Source organism: Aethalodelphis obliquidens, unplaced genomic scaffold (assembly GCF_003676395.1).
Source record: "Aethalodelphis obliquidens isolate GAN/ISIS:26980383/991018 unplaced genomic scaffold, ASM367639v1 scaffold4, whole genome shotgun sequence".
Classification (NCBI taxonomy): Eukaryota; Metazoa; Chordata; class Mammalia; order Artiodactyla; family Delphinidae; genus Aethalodelphis; species Aethalodelphis obliquidens.
In genome coordinates, this window is record NW_020837948.1 from 55222965 (window position 1) to 55245684 (window position 22720).

Genomic DNA, 22720 nt, shown 5'->3' on the forward strand with positions numbered 1-22720 from the left:
CTGGGCCCTCTCCTGTGAGAGACGATATCACACTTATTGTTATTCACGAATAAATGTCTCTTTCCCACCAGGCGGAAGTCTCCTGTCTGGTTTGTTTCATGGAATATCTTTGTCTCATCAAGCAGTGCTTGGCGCTTAGACATGACTAGTCGAATGAATGTTCCGTTTGTTGAATTCAAAGGCCATACCTTCTGATTTCAGGATGACATTGCAGTCCCTGGCTTCAAAGCCTGGCCCTTGTCCCTAACCCTTCCATCCCACCTGCAGACCGTGTTTACTCAGCCTGATGGCAGCCCCGCCCCGCTGCCTGCTCTGGGGAAGTGTGTGTCTGGAGCAGTGGCTATCTTCAGAGGGCTTTGTTTGGGTCAGCTGGAAGGACTTCAGCACCTTCGTCAAATCGGGGTGAACATTACACTATCCAGACTCCTCAGGCAGGTTTTGTTTACTCTGGGATCTCCTCCAAGATATCAGCTGATGGCTTCAAACACTTTTTATGGTCTCACATTGGGACAGACTCAGATTTTCCTCCTTCATCTTCCAAACCTTCCCTAAGATTTTCCCTCTTCATTTGTTCAAGCTTTATTATAAATGCTTTTCCCTGTGCGACTTTCCCTGCAGAAAACTGGCTGCGTAGCTTCCGCCTAGAGCATCTGCCTAGTCCTGCAAATGCCAAGGACTAGCTGCAAAGGGCAGGCGGCATGTCTCCTGATGCTCTTTAGTTATCCAACCATCTTTAAGAGGCTTTTCTCCTTCCACAGGGTAGAGTTAGGTGGTTTTTTTGGTGTAGATACAGTGGAGGTAAACGAATGGTTTCCTTAAGGAAAGTGGAGTTGGAAATTTTTTTTAAGGTCGGGTTGGTGTTAATAGAGATCCACTCTTAGTCATCCAGGTGCAGACTAGGGTAGCATGAACCTCGGTGAAAAGTGTTAAGACACAAATGTATTTAGGGGACTTCCCTGGTGGTCCAGTGGTTAAGACTCTGTAGGGGGTGTGGGTTCAATCCCTGGTCGGGGAACTAAGATCCTGCATGCCACATTGCACGGCCAAACACACACACACACACACACACACACACACACACACACAAATGTATTTAAAACACACACATACATTTGTTGGGCACCTACTATGTCTGGCACAGCCGGTAACAAAGATACGTAAGCCATGGTCTTTACCATCAAGGAGCCCACAGTATATTAGGACAATGATAACATGGAATGGTGAATGCCATGTAGAGGTAGGGAGGTGGGAGTTAAAGAAAGGGAGAGCAGAAGCATCTGGGTTGCATGCATGACCCCTGACCTGGAGCACTGGTACTCACTGTGGCAATGGGACCTAGAAAGCCAGTTTTAAAAAGCCTCAAATCCCTGGGGCCCAAGATCCCAGGTGTCTTCACGGTCATCAAGATTGTTTGGGGAGTGTCATATTTTTCTCTCAGCTGGACTCAGAAACCAGGGAAACAACCCAAACACAATACTCCTGCCCCATGTATTGATAACCTATTGCTGTGTAACAAATTACCACAAAATTACATCTGGAGACAAAAAATATTTATTATCTTGTAAAACAAAGAATGTTGCCCACCATCCACTTCTATAAGGATCAAGTCATTAGCCACTGCAATTACTGATTGACAGTATACCCCACAAGGAATGCAGGACGAGGCACTCTGTGCTTTGGGGGAAAAGGCCCCTTAGAAAGTTAGATATATCTCAGGAAAACTTGTTTTGTGAACCTGGATTCTTCCATCTTCCCCGTACTTAGCAAAGCATTGAAATCATTAACTGAGGTAGTTCCTCGTAAGTAGCAGTAACCTTCTACTGAGGTGTAGGCTTGAGTGCACGTACTCCTTAGCCAAAATCACACATTTACTGGCCTTTCCTCCACCGCTTCAGAGGAGTTCCTCGCAGCTACCCGAGAGGCTCTCTCCTGGGCTATAGTCCTCAGTAGGACTCAACTCACAGCTCTTACATTGTGTATAGGTGTGGTGTTTTTTTTCAGTCAGCAATCTCCTCCAGTTTCTGAGGGTAAGGAATCTGGGTGCATCTGGCCTGGGTGTTTCTCAGGCAAGGTTTCTCATAGGGTGGCCATCTCAGTGAAGATTGACTGAGTCTGGGGGTGGTAGGATTTGAGAGAGGGCACAGGTACCCATGATGGAAGCCACAATCATTTATAACCTACTCTCTCAGAAGTGACATCAGTTACTTCTCTCATGGTCTATGTGTTAGAAGCCAGTAACTAAATCCAGCCCATACTCAAAGAGAGGGGATTACTCAAGGGTGTGGACACCAGGGACAGGGATCCCTAGGGGCCTTCTTAGAGGCTGCCCACTGGGCCTCTCCCCTGGCCCATTCTCCTCCCTTTCTCGTTGCTTTCTTCCCAGTTCAGGTTTCACTTATAAAAAGGACTAGTGATTGCTTCCCTCTTTCCTCTGTGTCACCGAGAGTGGGAATGGCCTTACATCATAGCAGGATGTTAGGTTGGATGTTCCGCTTGTACAGGTGGGGGACCCAGAAGCACTTGGCGGTGCTGGCCAAGCCTCCCTCTCAAGAGGACAAGTACTGGACTTCCCTGGTGGTCCAGTGGTTAAGACTCAGTGCTTCCAACGCAGAGGGCACGGATTTGATCCCTGATCAGGGAACTAAGATCCCACACTCTGCCTGGTTAAAATAATAATAATAAAGTTTAGCTTTAAAAGAAAGAGGCCAAGTACTGAACGGGAGGCAATATGTTCAGGAAGAGGTCATTTCTGGAAGTGTTTGGCTAGAGGGGAGCCATTTTTCAAATTATGACTTGAAGCCCCGGCCTGTCCCTTGATGCTGCTAAATTATCTGCCATCTTCTGAAGATGCTCGTAGTCTCCTTGAAGGCACAGGGCCGGATAGCTATCCTGCAGAAGAGTACAGTTTCTGTGCCTTTTCAGGGCTAAGCCTTTCCCATATGGTCACAGAGGCCGAACTGGTCTTGGTACCTTCCCCATCTTCCCTTTCAGAACTTCCAATCCCTTCCTGGCTCTGCAACTCAGCATAGTCACCCTTAGTACCCAGTCATCCTTGTCTCCTGTGAGCTCTCTGCAAGATCCAGTCAGTCCTTGCCTCCATCGTAGCTGAGAAGCTCTTAAGGTACAAATCCTTCGTGGGGACAGGCAGAGGCCCTTGCTTATCCCAGGGTTCAGGATTTAAGCCCCAAAGTTATTAGGCGGCATGGGGAGCAACAGCTGTTATAACACAATAGTGACAGTGAACTCACCCACCACTCATAAAAGGTGTCGTGCAAATACCTTGATCTTAATTGAACCAGCCTCCTTCCTAACCAGCCACCTCCTCCTTGTCAGCCATCCTCCAGCTGATTTCCAGTGTCTTACAAATGCAGAATAAGATGTAAATCGAATGCACTTTGATGAAGTTAGAGAACTACTCACTCATGGGTAAACCCCCTAACAAAGAAGGGTCTGGCAGAAATGGAGCAGTTAACAGAGGAGAGAAAATCGACAAGGATATTGACACAGCAGCCTATTCAAAAGAAGGTGATTTGAATATCAGAGATGGAAGAGCAGCCCTCAGGAAACTGATGAAATTCTTGAATATTTTTGCAAAAATATTCCTTTTTATCTTCCTGTCCTTGAATGTAAAATGAAGGAAGACATACTGTGTTGTTATATAATTTTATCAAACAGCTAATGCCAGAAAAACACAACTCATTCTTTTTATTAGTATAAGAATTGGCGCACAATTACACAACATCCATTTTATAGAGTACATTAAATATGCATAATTTTTGGTTTTGTTCGAAGATCAAGTTCTAACCAAAGCCATTTTTTTCCTTCCTATTTACTATGATATTTTAGGTAAGGTTGGTGAGGGCACTGTTATGAGGTGCAAGGCAGGTCTAAGGAAGAAAAAACACTATTTTAAGCAGAGACAACAGCTAACGGGTTGTGGAATGGAACTTTTCCTGTAGTCTCAGGTGTTGGCTATAGCTTCAAAGCTCAAGCCAATGTGATAAGAACCCGCACATTCTAAAGAGAGGTGCTAAAGAAATCCCACAGGACATGTGAAGGAAAGACTAGAGGTTCCTGAGGGTTCTTTGAAGGGAATTTGTAAGAGGAGCAAGCTTGGTTTTTTCCCTCCCTCCCCAGGGGGAAGGGGATCCAGCCACCCAAAGCAAGAAAAGAGGGGGGCCAAGAGACCCTCAGGTTTGGGGGTGTCTTGCAAGAAAGGGAGACAAACTTGCCTCTCATTTTAAAGAAGCTTGTTGAGTGGTGAAAACACGTCGGCCTGCTACTGGAATGGAGGATGCCAGGCGTCTTGGGAGAGCTTGCCTTGTGTCTCCTAGAGTCTGGGGCGTGAAAACTGGAAGTTCTGAAAGCAGGAGGCTAGAGTGGAGCTGGGTGGCAGGGATAGCAAGATGAGGCTCTGCCATTTGAAAGGGTAAGAGTGAGAAGATTCCCATGCTTGCTTTAGTAGTGAGAGGACTACCTTCTGGGGCAGGGGTTTCCAGCAGAGAGAGAGACTGAGAGATCAGCTGGAGACTGCAGTGTGGGAAGTCCCTGTAGTGGAGGTGGAAGAGGGTACCTCAAAAGTCCCATTAATATGCCTTACGAAAGAGCTAGACTGAGAATGCAGGGGACTCCAGAGCTTCAGACACAAGCCACACACAGTGCACATGTTGAACACGATGGCCTCTGCCCCTTTGCTCTCATTTTTCCTCATCTGCTAAGCCCTAGAGGATCCTGAAGAAGGTGGGACGGGGGAGAGAGGAGGAGGGCGAAGGAACAAGCCATGCCCCCATCTCCATTATACGGCCGTAACCACCATGTCAGACCCGAGTTGGAGGGAGGGAAGAAACATTAAATTGGAGGTGAGACTCAGGTTGGGTGTAGATTGGAACTTTTAAGATCCTAAAATGGAACTGATATTTGAAAGCGAACGAAGTTTTGAGATCTGCCTGGAGAAATCACCAAAGAACAAGAAAGGAGACCCAGAGAGAGTTCATTTAAAGACAGTGGTTTTGGGGGGGGCGGAAAAAAAGGACTCTTACCAAGTTCAGCTTGCTCAAAAAACTGATGAAGTGTTTGAGGAAGAGTAGTATTCCAATTTGCAACAAAGGAGTTTTCCCATTTCACAAGTGTACTTACTCCTGGAATTTCATACCCAAGACATCACTCCTTTCCTAATAGAATCCACAGTCTAGTGGGAAAACTGGAAAGAAAGTGATTATGGAATAGAATACAGTGTCATATTGGGAAAGTACAGGGCACTATATGAACAGAGAGGAGGGCCACCAACCCGATCCTGGGAGCCAGCAAGGCTTCCAGTGAGGTGATATCTTGGTTTTTATGGAAAAGACAGAGCCGACCCGACAAGGGGGGAGTGTTGATGAATTAACTTTTTGTTGTGTTGGTCATGTAAGTATCAACTGAAGGAAAAAAAAAAGGCACAACCTAAAAGGCAGACTTTCTGAGGACTTAAGCCAGGGAGGCAGCCTCTCAGATCCTTCTGAGGGACTGCTCCAAAGAGGTGGGGGAGGAGCCGGGATACATAGGAGGTTTTGCAAGAAGAAAAAGAAAAGATCCAGGTAGTCAGAACATCAAACGATTACTTTTAATTAAATAAAAACCAGACATCCCAAGTTAATGAAGTTAGCACTTTTCTGTGTATGGGAAGATGCAAGAGTCTGGGCTTACTGAAATCACTGCTTTGATGTACACCTTGACTATATAGGGCCAGCATCCTGCTTTTCTCCAGCCTGAATCCCCGAAGAGTGCACAGTCAGGACAGCTACAGTGGCTGATGGCTTGATGGCCGCCACATCATTTGTTGGCGGACATGGCAGGCGACATTTTTCATCCACATAAGTGAATATGGGCCTGGAGGTCAGGAGCCCTGTCTGTGTACTTGGAGGTCAGGAGCCCTGTCTGTGTACTACGGATCGTGATTCGGCAACATCACCAGAGTGCAGAGTTTGGAGCCCTGTAGGTGGATCAGATCTCTCAGAAAAAGTACCTATAGAGAAGACAGAGGCTGTGGATACAAGTTGGTCAGATAGGGATGCACTTGAGAATACCTGTCCCCAGGACCTCAACACCTAAATCCTGTTTTAGGACCCTGGGGCAGGTAAGTACATGGAGAATGTAGCCAAACAGAGGAATCCCCCAAGGAATGGATGTTTGAGGGCTTTAGCCCAGGACCTCAAAGAGGAGCCCTAGCCCTGGTGAGCTGGGCTTAGGTAATAGAGCTGAACAGACTCTCTGGACTGCAGTAGGCAGACCTAAGAACAGACTGAGTGGCCACCTGTCTTCATTAGCCCAGATGCAAGTCTCCACTCTGTCTTATCCCCTTTAGAGAGAGACCGGGTAAACCCTAGAAAAGGCATGGCCCGAAAGATAAGGAAGCAAAGAGAGGTTTATACTGGTGCTTGGAGCACTGCTGATGGACGTTGCACCTTTAGGACATGTGCTTTCCCAGCAGCAGATGGCCACTGGCTGACTCACTACGCCAGATAGCCAGGAAGGTCAGAATCCCAAAGAAGAGGCCAAGAGAGAAGGCACCGACTCCAAAATCTGGGGCTCAAGAAAGGGTCTTGGCTCTGAAGTAACTATGTGCCAACCAGTTTCCTCCTAAGAGTTAAAGAACCATCCATGCGCCTAGAGGCCAAGAGGGATCCCCAATATTTGAGGAACCAATAGAGGAAGAAAGATGGGACATGACAGTTGGAAAAGTGAGAGAAACAGCAGGAGGGTGTGTTCCCATAAAAGCTGAGGGAAAAAAGTTTAGAAAGTTGATCAATATAAGAGCAAAAGCATGTCCTTTGGATTTAGTGGGGGTGGTCACTGACCACCTTGACAAAACCAGTTCCTGTGCAGTGATGGATTCAGGAGCCAGAATGTCCTGAGCTCAGGTATGAATAAAATGTAATCAACTGGAGGGAGGGAGTAGAGATTGCCCTTTCCTGACGCTGCCTATGAAGAAAAGGCAATAGTGTGAGAAACAAGAAGTACCTGTAGGAATGTAATGGCATGAGAGAGGGTTTTTCTCTTTTCTAGTTGTGAAATCTTAGAGCTTGTTTGAATGATGATGGGAAAGAGGGAGGGAGAGGTCGAAGAGGTGAACGAATGGGTCATAACTGATAAAACAGACTCAGGAAGCAGGGAGGGATGGATCTAGAAGAGCACAGGCGTTGCACAAGTAATTAGCCTTGGATAGCAATAGGAACAGTCTAAGCTTGGGAAAGAGCAAGGAGCAGAGGAGATGGGGTAGATATAAGTAAGTGATAACTGGAGGGGAAGAAATGTTGATGTTTATTTGCTTTCCTGGTGGATAACAAGAGTGGTGAATAATATATCAATGAAAGCATTTTGTACTTTCAAAATATTTGCATAAATATTTAATCCTCCCAAGAAGCCAATGAGGTCTTCTGGTTGGTTCCAAATCTGGGTACACACCACAGGTGCTATATTACCCTTGGCTCTGAATTGATGTTCTCTCCTCCCACACAGCTAAGAACTCCCTCAAACTAATCTTTCCCCACACACTGGCCCAAGCTAACTCATAAGTATTTCTTACAGCTGCTGCCATTGAGGGAATCCAAACAGCAATGGGTTCTTTTCTACCTTACCTCTGTGCCACAAACTTGCCTGCCACCCAGTGGCAACCAGCACCAGCATGGCTCCTCCCGTGTTCGTGTTCTGGACTGTTGCAGAAAAGGACCTTGACCAAGGTCCAGATCTATATTAGATGCATGGTGCTACCTCTTGGCTATAGCCAAGAAATATTCCCTGACTTAATGAGGGTCCAATTTGAGATGACTTACATCTCAGTATCCAAAGGACCTGAGGCAGTGGTCATGCTCCATCAGTCTCTCAGATCCCAGGCTGTTGTTTGTCCCACAGTCTTTCTCCCAGACCTTTCCATTCTCAGGTAGCACCATTACAACCATCTCTTGGGATCCCCTAGTTAGTTCATGATGGGAAGGAGGGGAGAAGAGCAAGGTTAAAATTGCAAAAAATGTGAAAGGCAGAGAATTGCATTGGATCAAAAAAAAGCAACCCTGGGCTTCCCTGGTGGCGCAGTGGTTGAGTCTGCCTGCCGATGCAGGGGACACGGGTTCGTGCCCCGGTCCGGGAAGATCCCACATGCCGCGGAGCGGCTGGGCCCGTGAGCCATGGCCGCTGGGCCTGCGCGTCAGGAGCCTGTGCTCCGCAAAGGGAGAGACCACGGCAGTGGGAGGCCCGCATACCGCAAGAACAACAACAACAAAAAAATGCAACTCTGTGACTATTAAGTTAGGTGACATCTTTCTGCTTTCGTGCCAGTTGTTTTGAAGGCTACTCTGAAAGAGAAATTTGGAAAATGCTTTGGGCAATAATGGCATCATTTGACTAAAAAGATGCTTTCAAGACCAACATTTATTTGGGTATATAGACATATATTTGGGTTGCACATTCTAATGTATTTGTTAAAAAGTTTCATTATTTTATTGTCATAGTTTATAAGTCTATCCAGCAGGGCTCTGACAGTTAAAATGAAGCTCTTCCAGCTGAGATAGAAAGATTTCTTTTTTTAAATGTGGATTCAGTATCCAACTTTGTGCCAAGTATGGGAAGAAGAAGATTGAGGCTTTTTGACATTGTGAATCAACAGTGCAGTTAAAGGTCATAGGTTTTAAGAATCTGACACAGTTTAGCTTTGACTTGTACCTTCAAGAGGCAGATCTTTTTGACCCCAGAGTGAAGGTGAGCCTGCTAATGCCGATAGGGCAGCTCCAGAAAGCAAAATCACTTTGTTCTGAAGGCGGGTGTTTTCCTGGGTGCTGTGATCCAGTGTAAACCAAACAGATTCGCCAGGCACCGGGCGAGCAATAAAACACGAGCTGGGACATTACGTCTGCTCAGGGAACTGTCCTGGTGACCCAGGACAATTAATACAGTAGATCGTCCTGGCCTCTCCCTATCACCTCCTACCCTTTCTTTCACTTTCCATCCATTTCAGCAGCCAATCCAGCGGGCGTTTTGTACTTGTTCCAGGCGCCATGTTAAATGCACTGGACACAGACTTGGGCTCCCCCAGTCTTGACCCTTGGCGCAGTCCAGGCATGATGGACACACTCCCTGTGGCCCTCTTATCCTTGGCTGTTTCAGGAACCACCTCTCGGTACCTCCACTGGACAAGGCCCAGTCTCTCTGGAGAACAGCCAGTAACTGTGATAGTCTGTAACTCCTGAGGGGACCATGGGGCCATATGCAGCAGGTGGGCTGTAGCAGGGAGTGAACAAAACACATTTCTCCAAAACTGCTGAGATCCTAAGTTGCTTTTTTTTTTAGGTCATGTCTCCCCAAAGAGGTCCTTTTGAATGCTATCCCACTGCTGGAGAAGTGCCTTTGTACCCTGACTTTTGCAGTAAAATCCCACTTAGGCTCATTTTACATTTACTAAGCTCCCAGTATACACAAGTCATTGCAAGTATATCTACTCTGATTCTCTCCTCTCCCTGAAAACCCTCCCCAGCTCCAGGGCAGAACCAATGCCACCCAGGCCCCATCTGCTGGGTGTCAACAGCTCTTTCCTCTCATGAAAACTATACATGACCACAGGTTTGGGGTTTTTTCTTCATTTTGGAAGAAAAGAAAAACATGCAGGGTAAGGACACAGTTATGTTGTCAGAGTGATTTTTTGGCTTTTGGCTAACTCGGTCTCATGTGGGGAGAGAGGAGAAGCCTTGGTAAAAAAAATTAGCTCAGTTTTTCCTTTTTGTAAACACAATCTGAAAAACATGTAAACCAGCTGAGTCGGCAGACCATTTGCCTGCCCCAAATGAAGGCATTTATGGTATCAAAGAAAGTTTACTTAAAGACGTTTCAACTTGGGTTTCCTGTGAATGAGTTGGGAAGCAAGTGAATCGATAAGACCTGAATGGAACTGGACTTTCTTCATTCACACAGTCCCTTAGAAACCAGTGCCCTTTATGGAAAACAGGTTTTGTTTGGAGGATAGGTCTGGGGCATTGAGAGAAACCTCACACCAGAACACATTTTGATGTGCCCTGGATTGAAATTCTGTTTTCCCGGCCTTCAGCCTTGGGGTGGATATTAAGACTGGGGTAACACTTCAGAGAAGGTTCTTGGATAGCAAGGTTTTCTCCTCCAAAATTATGATGCTAATAATCTAAAGTATACAGCCACAGTGGCTCAGGCAGCCAGCCCTACCTTAACAACACAGGGTTAGCGGAACCATATTTCTATTCATAGCGTCATAAATCAAGGCTCTTGGTTAAGGTGTTATATTCTATGGCTATTTCCTCTACAGAATGTAGACTGAGTAAAGCACTTCCTACTCATGATATGTGGTCCAAAATATGTTTAAAAGACTAAAGCTCATTAAGTTGTTTGGACTCACACATCCATTACATTTATATCTAACAGATGTAATACCCTTACTTTTTTCCATCTAAGTCAATCACACACACGCATTTGGCACCTTCAAGGAAGGCAGTGTTTCAGGCTGGCATACGGAAGCCTTAGATGGGGTCCTGGCCGTTGGGAAATTTCATTAAGGAGACAGAACTGTGTGAAAAGTACTGCTGTCTGCAACTTACTTGAAAATGCATTTTTAAAAGCAGATGAATTGATGGGTAGATAAGAGATTTAAAAAGTACGTGGTAACTCATTTATAGCAAAATGCTAATTATAGAATCTAGGTGATAAGTATATGGATGTTCAGTGTATAGTTTTCAACTTTTCTGTATGTTTGAAACTTTTTGTAATAAGACATTGGGGAGAAAAATCCATGTAGCTCTGACCATTGAAGAGAGCAAACGGCTTTCAGCTCTCACAGACTGGGACGACCACAGAATATAATGATTTAGGTTACTGAGTCCTCGCTGTTCACTAAGCACTTTATGTGTACTATCTCATCTGCTCTCACAACCACCTATGAAGCACCTCACTTTATAGATGGGACACGCAACCTGGAAAAAATGGCACAGAAAGGTCCAGAAAGCATGAAATGTTTGCGCAGAGTCACACAGCTGGTAAGTGTCGAGTTCAGGATTTGAACACAGGTCTGACTGACTCCAGAACTCAAAGCCATAACTAATGTACCACACTTGGGCCCCAGGTGTGGATGCCTGACATGGCGCCTTGTGTTGGGAGGAAAGCACTTGATGTTTGGGGGAAAGTGGGAGGGATGCCCTCATGCTAGCCCTGCCTTCCCCTCTAATGGGTTTCAAATGGTTTGGTTCTATAATTGTTAATAGACACCCAGACTGCCACCTGGGAGTGTTATCCTGGTTTCATCTCTTTTTTCTTTCTCAATCTGAACAAGAAGTTTACTTCAACAACAAGCTGCTTGACGTGAAAGAAAAACCATATAGAATGCATTCCTTTTAGAGTAACTATCCCCACTTCAAGACAGATTGTCCTATGTGTAACAGCTACATACAAAAATGTTATCAAATTGCCCGTGGTTTTACAATGATAAATGAAAAACACTAAAGGTCTACAACAGAACAAACTATGCAAGGATTTTTTATGTTGCTGTTTTTTGTTAAACAGTGAGAGAGCAAAACAACTTACTGGAATGTAAAGATAGGAGCTGAAGGAGCATGCAGCTAATGGAAAGGGAGAATTTCCATGGAATCAGGAAGTTTCCCCATCCCACCTCCACTTGAAATTGATCAAAATATCCTATTGGCTATTTCGATTTTTTTTTTTTTAATGCAGCATGTTTGTGCACATACACCCTTCCTGGCTATACAATAAAGGAACAGGAACAGGAAAATAAAAGAATAGAGAAAACTGTTTTGTAGTCAGGATGTGGTGGAAACAGATTGTGGTTTTCTTTTTTAAATTTTATTTATTTTATTTATTTATTTTTGGCTGCATTGGGTCTTCATTGCTCTGCACGGGCTTTCTCTAGTTGCAGTGAGCGGGGGCAACTTTTCCTTGCGGTGCACAGCCTTCTCATTGCAGTGGCTTCTAGCTACCGCACACAGGCTCAATAGTTGTGGCTCGTGGGCTCTAGAGCACAGGCTCAGTAGTTGTGGGGCACAGGCTTAATTGCTCCGCGGCATGTGGGATCTCCCCAGACCAGGGCTCAAACCCGTGTCCCCTGCATTGGCAGGCGGATTCTTAACCACAGCGCCACCAGGGAAACCCCAGATTGTGGTTTTCTAATCGTGAACATACTCGTGGTCTGTAGGAACAGAGTTCTGGAGTAAGGTACCAGATTCCTTTTTGGCAGACAGGGCTAGAACACATTAATTGTATCTTCATCCTCCATTTCCACTTGTGCAGGTGTGTCTGTTTCATTGATTGGCTGCCCATGAAATCAGAATCTGGTCTGCCTCACTGACAAACCCTGTTGTTTACAACAGGCTTCCATTAGGTGGTATAAAAATGCCTCTTAATCTTAAACTGCACCACAGAACCAGCCACCTTCAAGTTAACGTCATCTTCGTTCTCAGTCTTAACTCCTTCCTTGGGCTCTTTGTCGACCTTGGTGAGTGCTGGGGTCTCCTCAGCTCTGCATCACAAGAAGGGTACCAGATCCACACTGAATGAACATCATCTCGTCTTGCCTCTTAGTGTCCCTGTGGAGTTGCTTCCAGCTATTTGTTGAATAGATGGACTATGACAACACTCCCTAAATCAGGCCCTTGATGTAGTTTTCAGCTGCCTGGGCGTTCTCCCAGAGTTTGTAAAAAGAAGAAGAAAATCATTGAAAAACCAAATACTCTAGGTCCTCCTTTTTCACTTCAAAGACCCTGAATATCTCCTGACTGAGGTGCAGAGCCTTTCACATGGTCACAGGGGTCGGGGGTGGGGGGTGGGTGGAGGGGTGGAGGGGAGGGGCTTGGCTTGGCCATCAGACCTGGGTGCTACTTCTTGGAAGGTCTGGAAATCCCAGTGCAGCCCCAGGGAGGCAGCCTGAGGGTGCTGACCCGGTCAAGAGCACCAAGGCAAGGGGGCTCGGGTCACACAACAGCACGATTGCCCTTTGCCAGGCCCACGTGAGGCTGTCTGTTCAGGCCTCAGATTCAGCTTGTTTGGGGTTTCTGTTGTTTTCCGGTTCCTTCCACCTTTTAAATGGAAGAGAGGAGGCTGCTTCCCACAACTAGGGAAAAAGAATTAAAGCCCAACTGGATAGCTTTCCCACCCGCATGCCAACAGCTCTCTAAACCCACTACCGCCCTAGAATAGATAGCAGAAGAAAGGATTTTAAAAACCAGAGACGGGGAGCAGGGAAGGAATTTCTCAGGGCTGGGCCTCTGGGTCTTCTCTGAGTTGGCCCTCAAGATAACTCAGAGGTCAGGCTGTCAGAGGAGCATTTGCTTGTATTTCATGCCCTCCAGGGACTCTGAGCCCAGGGGTTCTAGCCGGAATCACTGTTGTGATTTCTCGGGGATGTGTTTAGGCTTCACTAGACCACTCAGTTCCAGGACAATGCATGTGAGGGGTTGTGCACAGGGGTGCTGAACACCAGCCTCCCTCATTCTGGACTGAGAATCTCCGTCAGCATCTTGCCACCACTTTCCATGGAAGGCTCAGATCTGAGCCTGGTCCTTCAGGCCTTTAAGTCGAACTATTGCGGGGTCAGATGGTAAAAGCTTTAGAAGTGTTCAAAGGAATCTTAGAGATCATCTTATCTGACCCTCTCTCATATTTTTAATCGTGGTAAAATATACATGACATAAAAGTTATCATTTTGACCATTTTTAAGTGCACAATTCGGTCACATTAAGTACATTCAAAATGTTGTGCAACCATCACCATTACTCATTTACAGAATTTGTTCATCATCCCAAACTGAAACTCTGTACCCATTAAACAATACAGCCTTTTTTTTTTTTTTTTTTTTTTTCTGTGCTCGGGCCGCCCTCTCTTGTTTTTTTTCTCGTGTCCGGAGCCTGTGCTCCGGACACGCAGGCTCAGTGGCCATGGCTCACGGGCCCAGCCGCTCCGCGGCGTGTGGGATCTTCCCGGACCGGGGCACGAACCCGTGTCCCCTGCATCGGCAGGCGGACTGTCAACCACTGCGCCACCAGGGAAGCCCTTTTTTTTTTTAAAACAATGAAGAAATCAAAAAGGAGAAGGGCTGGCCCAATGTCATGCAGGTAGGACAACGGTTTACAATCTTGGAATCAAGGACTCTGACACATCACCTGATTTCTTAAAATAGGATTTTACACACACACACACACACACACACACACACACACACACACATCTATATTCACCAAGTACTCAATTCCTTGTTCTGGAAGCCACACTTTCAGAAGAATGTTGGCAAATAAGTGGGTGTCCAAAAACAGCAGACAGGATGATGGCAAGGGACCTGGGAACCCTGTCCCTTAGAGATAGAAGGAGTTTGTGATGGGAGAATTCAGGACAATAATGGGTGTTGTCTTCTAAAGGTTTAAAATACAGTGTGGAAAAGAGATTGAACTCACCTGGCTTCAAAGGGCAGGACCAGATGGAGGAATGCACATGGCAGCAAGGTCATTTTTATTAGAAATGTCAAAGATCTCTTCAATAACTCAGCTAAAGCAGCAGGCAGTGAGCTACTGGAGCTGGGGAGCAGAGGCTGGGTGACCACCTGTGCTGACATATTGGGGAAGGAATTTATGCAGCTGAGAAAGTGTCCCTTCCCCTCCCTTCCATGAGTCACGTCATGAAAGAGTAGGAAGATGATGTCTGAGACCGAGAACCCGCCTACTTAATCTAGCACGATTCATGTTCTCCTGGGGCCAGAGTCCTGAAACAAAGGGCTCTGGAAGCATTTGATGAGAAGGTGTTCATGGTTTTAGCTGATGACGCACTTGGGCAGTGCATGGAATGGTTGGACTATATACTCTCCAAACTGTAGGTTGTGACCTGTCATGAAATCAATATACTCAGCAAGTTTTTAAAAAATGAAATAAAATTGAATAGAATATATCAGAGTGCAATACGATGGTAGGGGTAAATATTAGTCATTTTTCAAGAAATATTTTTGGTTATATTGTGTGTGTGTGTGTGTACTACTTCAATGTAAAATGTATGTTTTACCATGGGTTTAATTTTCTTTAAAAGTTTCAAAGCCACTACTTAACACAAAGCATGGAACAGACATGTCTGGAGTCTTAGAAATGGCTCACAAGTTGCTAGAAAGGTCACATGCCAGAGGAGAGAGGTGACGGTGCCCCCCAGGCAGCTCTGTTTGCTTTCTTGGCTCAGTACTCTGTGACGTTCGTGTCTGTGTCCCCAAGGTTGGTCCCATAGGGTAAGCAAGAGAGCAGTCAAAAACCTCTGCACACCTGAGGAGCAGACAGAAGGGCAGGTCTGACTTTTTGTGAAAGTCTTCCCATCACGCTGAGGGACTGTGGTGAAAATGAATTTTGCTCATCAGAGAGTAATGAGAAACAAACCCTGGAGACAAAACTAAGGGAACATGCAATCCTTCCCTACCTATCCCCACACCTGTGTGCAATTACTTTACTCTGTCTTACCTTAAATCAGGAATTTCAGTCTCCCTGGGACAGGACTATGTGCACATATGCTGGGGACTGTAATTAAAAGGGAAGTGCTAAGCAGTTCTAGAGATGGTTTGGAATGGATAGGCACATTATGGAGTGCCACTTTTTAGACCACACTGTGCAAGAGGATGTCTATAGTAAGACCAGGAGATAGTTATACATATATAATTATATATATACACACACGGGGTTTTCCAAACTAAGGGATACTGCTGCCAGTTTTCTGCTGAATCCTTTCTATAATGCAGGCATGTATAACAGATCTGTTTTTGTTTGTCCAACGTCCCTTCCCAATTCTGACATCAGTATCCACCTTCCTCCACTTCCTACATACGGTTGTTCCTGTCCTGCTACCCATTCCATGTGGTTCTCGCGGGACTGCGAGTCACAGTGTATTGCCCCATCCCCCTGGCTTCAGGGATTGGTCCATGGAAAAGGCAACATACACCAAGCTGGGCCAATCAGGGATTTTCCTTATATATTATATTAAAACAGTAGGCAAGAACTCAATTTTTCCTATGGGGTTGCTAAGCTTGGAAGCTGTAAGTTCGAACTGTTTTTGGCCCCATTTGCCTCCAGCCACGTTGAGGAAGACTACTGACAGAGTAAGAGAACAAGAAATCTGATGACAGTCATGCTACTTTGGCCAGTTCTACTCCCTACCACCCCCCAGCCCACCCCACTCATATAAACGGACATATAGAGGGGTGTGTACGGTGGGGAGAGGTGTGTGTTTTTTGCTTAGGCTGGTAGGAGTTGGGTTTTGTAATTTACACCTGAGAGAGTTGCTTCAGCATGCATATAATGGGTTGGGTTCAGGATTTAGAGTGCAGACCTGTGTTGGAAGTGTAGAGCCGATTCTTATTAACTGTGTTCAAGATATATAACTTGTCCAAACCTTTGTCTCTTCATCTGTACAAGGTATTTGCGAGGCTTAAATGAGCTGATAGTGTGAAATTGCTTCGTATGATGATAAAACATTGTCTGAATGTTAATTACTAATCCAAGCACCTTTCTCCTACAAAAAAAGGGGAGGTGGGGGGTCTCCCTCGTGACCCTCCCAACCAATCCACTCTACCCAAAGGAACCACTGTACTGACCTCTTTCATTAGAGATAGTCAGAAAACCTGGATTTGAATCCCAATGTTGCTAATTATCAACAGTAAGACTTTAGACAAACCAACTTCTTTGAGCTGTTGTATTATCAGTAAAATGGAGTTAATTAAAAAAAAGAAAAAAGCCTTGGAGGGTCATTGCAAAGTATACTAGGCTTTCTAATATAAACTTTCTAACAAAGATCCTTACAATGTGGTGAGCTAAGGAGTAAGTGGTTTATTTCTCTTCTCTGAAACCATCCAGGACAGGTGCTTGGGTTGGTGGGTGGCTTAGGCACCAGGTCTGATAGGAACTCATGGGTTTTAAGACCATTACGTTTTACACCAACTTAGCCGGCAGGAAAGGGGGAAAGAGCGTGGAGGAGACAGCTCCAGTTGAGTGTGGCACGCTCTTGCTTAGGATCCACCGGTGAAGGTGTAGACATGTGACCACACTTGGCTCAAGGGAAGCTAGGAAATGTAGTCCCAGGCTGAACAGCCATGTTCCAGCTACAACTCTTGCCAGCGATGAGGGAAGAACAGATTTCAGTGGAGAGACACTGCACGAGGTGTAAAAGAGATAGTGCATTTAAGGTGCTTAGAATATTCCCTAACACAGGGTAGTTCTCAGATATTAGCTGTTGCAGTATTGTCAATTCTCTCATGCAATAGGAATTAAGAAAGCAAGCTTTTCCTCAAATTAGGCTACAGAATGACTCTTTCTAGGAAAAATGTTTCTGATCTCATTATCATATTCTGCCAGGTTCCCTTGGCAGCTCTCAGCACATCACTCACCCCTTTTCTCTAAGGGCCTCCAGTCCTCTGGCCCGAAGAGCTTCAAAAATATTCCCTAGTGACAATCTTGAAAGACAAGCCATGGAGAAAGTCCAGCATCGTCTGCTGGAATGCCCCTTTTACTGATGGGATGAGCTCAGAAGAGAAGACAATTAATGATAAATGGGTGTTAGACTCGTTACATTTGCCAGCCAGTTCTGGCCGAATTATGAATTCATGCAAACCAGTATGTAGACTCTGGCGATCTCTCTGGTTAACTCTGACACTGACTACCTCCTCTTCTGCTGACAGACTCCTGGGGGAGACGGGGTGTGGTGGGCCCCTGGCTGTAAGAGGGTGGCTAAGATTGATGGTACCCTTCTGATGCCATAAATAAAGCAGGCCTCAGTTCCTTTAGCCATGGAAATTTGTACTAGGAAACTAATGAAGTCTTTAATTATAAAGTCCTAGCTGTTTAGTCTTCCAAGGATACAGGGTTCCTAATTAGTACTCTGGCAGACTCCATAAGCAGGGGGTGGGCTGTGCTGTGTAGCTGGATGTGTGAGAGACCACCCACAAGGCCAGGATGGCAGGAAGGCCAGAACAGGGCTTGTTCATGAACTCAGCAGATGGTCTGCCAAGGAAACAAAATTCTCCACCGCTCTTTCCCTGCCCCGACCCCACTCTCTGGACCGCCCAGATCCGGGAGGAATTGGACCTCGCTGAGGACAGCCCACTTGCACTTAGCTCATCCACAAACGTCACCTGGTTCCTTAACAACCTAGAGCATCTCCATGAGTAATTCATGTGCAGTTTCACCCATCAGCTGTGAGTAGGACCTGCGTCTTCCACCCTGCTTGTTATAGTTTCCAGCTGTGACCAAGTACAGGCATGGCTTAGAAAAGAAAAAGAAGTAGGAATGATTTCTCCCCTACATAGACTATAAAGGAATATGGGGGAACCAGGAAGCGCTTCTTTGGTCAATCACTCTTACAAAAGTGCCTGCAGGGTAGAGGTGTCTGGTTGGGGATGGGTAGGGGAGGTGGAGTGGTAGGATGGACTGCCCGAGGCGGTGTCCACACACGCAGTGTGAAGTGGAGGCCATTCTCCTGATCATTTGGGCTAAAATTCTTTCACTGAAAGATCCAGAAGATTGAAGCCAGGTTGCTTATCTTTATTTATTTCTAGCCTGACTGTCTCAGAAAATTCCCTCAGTTTTCTGTTTCACTTCACTTGTCCAGCCAACCTACAGGGAACTCAGTTAATTGCCTTGTGCCTGACAAGGTTCAAGTCCCAAGTCCAAGAGGCCGCTTCTAGAGGCAGCCACGGTGTTTAGGTCACTGCAGTGTCACCTTCCCTATCACCGAAGGGAACTGGTGCCAACCTGGGGTAGGAGACCACGAGAATGCCATGTTGTCTGAATACTAAGAGCCAGATGGACCCCACCGTGGATTTCCAAGGGAAAGACTGAAAGACAGAGGAAGCCTATACTAGAAGCATCCGAAGCCCCTTCGGGTGGTATCCATAACAACTGGAGGAAACAGTGGTAACAGGCAGCCTGACTTCAGGCTGTAGAGACCGCCCAGGGTGAGTCAGAGCTAATAAAAGTGCTCTGTAATGTCCCTGCACAAGCTGTTGAGATGCTTGCAAGCCGCAGAGCATTTTCACTTTGACCTGGAGCCCCAGAACCCATTCAGCTGGCGATTAATTGCAGGAAAGATCCTGGGGAACAGATCAGGAACAGAAAATGGTTTGTATCAGTGTGATCAGTAAAATTTGCTCAAGGGCTTCCCTGGTGGCGCAGTGGTTGAGAGTCCGCCTGCCGATGCAGGGGACACGGGTTCGTGCCCCGGTCTGGGAAGATCCCACATGCCGCGGAGCGGCTGGGCCCGTGAGCCGTGGCCGCTGAGCCTGCACGTCCAGAGCCTGTGCTCTGCAACGGGAGAGGCCACAACAGTGAGAGGCCCGCGTACCCCCCCCCACAAAAAAAAATTTGATCAAAAGCTGGGCTTGGCTTACATTTGGTTGGCGTTTTCCGAAAGCAAGTTCTAAAAAGCATCTCCCAGTCTTCCCCACCATGAACTCTCCTTGAATTCCCAAGTAATATGTTGAGGTAACACTGCATAATGGGTCAGAAAGAAGTGGAGCAAAGCAGATGAGTGCATTGGGATCTTTTTAGGTGGTAATGTGGAAGGCAAAGCAACAGAAATAGTTCCAGCCTTAAGACAGCTGGTAAAAATCAGAAGTCTTAGTAACAATGAGGATGGTTGACGTTTTTCTCTGTATTAAGAAGAAATAGTATACAAGCAATGTGAAATTTATATCCTGGCTAGGTCTTTAGTTAGTAAGTCTGAAGTTTGGACTTATAACATTTTCCCATAGTTACGAGGCCAAAGATGCTTATGTTGTAGACGTCACCACAGATGACCGTTACTCCAAAAGCATCCCATCCATCCACCCAGGCTGCACTGAGGACCACTTCTCCTGGGGCCCTTGTAGCACCTGAATCCACCCAATTTCACCTTATTACACTGTTTCGTTGCCTTTTTATATCTGTGTCCCCTAATAGACTCTAAGTTCATTTTGAGAAAACTCTCTGGCTTTAGCTCATTGCTAGACCCTCAGTAAGTGTTCTGTAAATATCTGTTTAACTAATGAAAAAAATGAGCCGTTGTTAAGTTTTCAGCTCATCCATAGAAATCTATACATTTCAACAGGAGAAAAATAAAACCCTAACTCTGGTTTTTTATAGATGATGTCTGTTGTTCCCTTCTCCCATCCTGATATGAGTATACCCCATGTGGGACCATTCCTCATAAAGCTATAGATTCCCATTGCTCCTGTTGGAAAATGCATTTTGGCTTCGAGCCAGGATCTCAGGACTCCCAAAACGTGTTTATCCTGCTTCAGTGTTTTTAATGAAGACAGTTGCTTTCTGGCTCCCCACCTGCTCTTTTCTTTTCTTTACACACCACCTCCTGCACTTAGTGCATAAAGAGGATGTCTCCTAGGTTGTCACAGCAAAAAGAATGCCACCTACTCACATTCATAAGCACATACTTGTATCCTGGGGAACATTCCTTAAGTGATGTATTTGTATCCTGGTAACTGCCTCTTCTTCTTCCTTCCTTTCCCCTCCTTTCCTTTCCCTTCCCTTCCCTTCCCTTTTCCTTTACATTTTCTTTCCCTTTTCCCTTCTTCCTCTCTCCCTCCCTCCTTCTCCCCCACCTTCCTTTCTTCCTTCCTTCCTTTCTTCCTCCCTCCCTCTCCCCCTCCCTCCCTCCCTCTCTCTCTCTTTCTCTTTCTTTCTTTCCTTTTTTTCTTCCTTTCTTTCTTTCTTCTTTTGAAAGGAAGGAAAATAGGAAGACAGTTTTGAACTTTTACTTTCTCCTGTCACAAAATCATTAAGAATGGTCAACTCCCAGTCTCTTCTCTCTTTGCATTCTCACATTTAGCCAAAAGGAAACAGGTATTCCCATCCGCTTTGAGAGCACCGACTTCATTTCATTTTTATTCTTTTTTTTTTTTTTTTTTTTGCAGTACGTGGGCCTCTCACTGTTGTGGCCTCCCCCATTGCAGAGCATAGGCTCAGAGAGCCCGCTCCGCAGCATGTGGGATCTTCCCTGACCGGGGCACGAACCCATGTCCCCTGCATCGGCAGGCAGACTCTCAACCACTGCGCCACCAGGGAAGCCCCATTTTTATTCTTTAACACTGTTTCATTTGTGCATTCCTTAGCTTTGCTCTTACCATCTTGCAATATGCAAACACATCTCTTTCCATCTTTAGTTGCCATTAACTCAGGGAAGATTTTGCCCTGGCAGTCTGGATTGTGGAGATTTGTAACTACTCAACTGGTAGGTGACGTTGGCGGTTGGGGTGAGGTTTGGAGATGGCAAAGGTATGAGAAAGTCAGTTGGGTAAATAACAGGTAAAGACTAATCTGCTTTGAAGGCAACATCTATCCCATTCATATTTTGTGAAAAATATTTACATAGCCAAAATAATATAAGTAATGAATATTAATTTAAACAAAATATGCTATAACTATTTGGGAAGATGGGGAAAGAGAGAAAGGATATATTGGGGGTGGGGTAGGGGAGCATAAGAAAATTTTAAAGAGTTAAATTTAGCTCTTCCATAATAGAAAGTCAATAGACAATGTCCAACAGTTTAAAATCAAGAAATTTCCCCATACTTTAATATATAACATTTTCATTCATTTCATGTAGTCCCAAATATTTTCTAATTTTCATTGTGATTTCTTCTTGGACACAGGGATTATTTAGGGGAACGTTTCTAAATTTCCATATATATGGATGTTTTCTAGTATATTTTTGTTACTGATTTCTTTTCAACTGCAATATGGTCAGAGAGCATATGCTATATGGCTTCAATCCTTAAAAATTTGAGATTTGCTTTATGGCAAGTATATGATCAACTTCTCCATGTATGCCTTAAAAGAATATATACCCTGCAGCTGTTGAATACTCCATGTTGTCTATTAGATTATTTCTTAGTCATGTTGCTGAAGGTTCTGTGTTCTTACTGATTTTTGTCTGCTTGTTCAACAGTTACAAAGTATGTTTTTAAAACTCCCAGTAAAATAATATTTTTAACTATTCCTATTTAGTTCTGTCAATTTTTGCTTTATATTTAAGCCATATTTTTAGGTGAATACAAATTTACAATTGTCATATCTTCCTAACAAAATGTACATTTTATCACTATTGTGTCCCTCTTTACAGATATAGTTTATTGTATCTGATATTAATAAAGTTATATCCACTTCCTTTTCATTGATATTTACATATATTCCTTAATCCATCTTTTTACTTTCAACATTTCTGTATTTATATAGATATAGATAATTCTTATAAGCATAGTTTTTTGTTTTCTTTTTTTGCGGTACGTGGGCCTCTCACTGTTGTGGCCTCTCCCGTTGCGGAGCACAGGCTCCGGATGCGCAGGCTCAGCGGCCATGGCTCACGGGCCCAGCTGCTCCGCGGCATGTGGGATCTTCCCGGACCGGGGCACGAACCCGTGTTCCCTGCATCGGCAGGCGGACTCTCAACCACTGCGCCACCAGGGAAGCCCGTAAGCATAGTTTTTTAAAATATGAGTTCAAAGATGTTTTTTTGTTGTTTGTTTGTTTTTTTGCGGTACGTGGTCCTCTCACTGCTGTGGCCTCTCCCGTTGCGGAGCACAGGCTCCGGACGTGCAGGCTCAGCGGCCATGGCTCACAGGCCCAGCCGCTCCACGGCATGTGGGATCCTCCTGGACCGGGGCCCGAACCCACGTCCCCTGCATTGGCAGGCGGACTCTCAACCACTGCGCCAC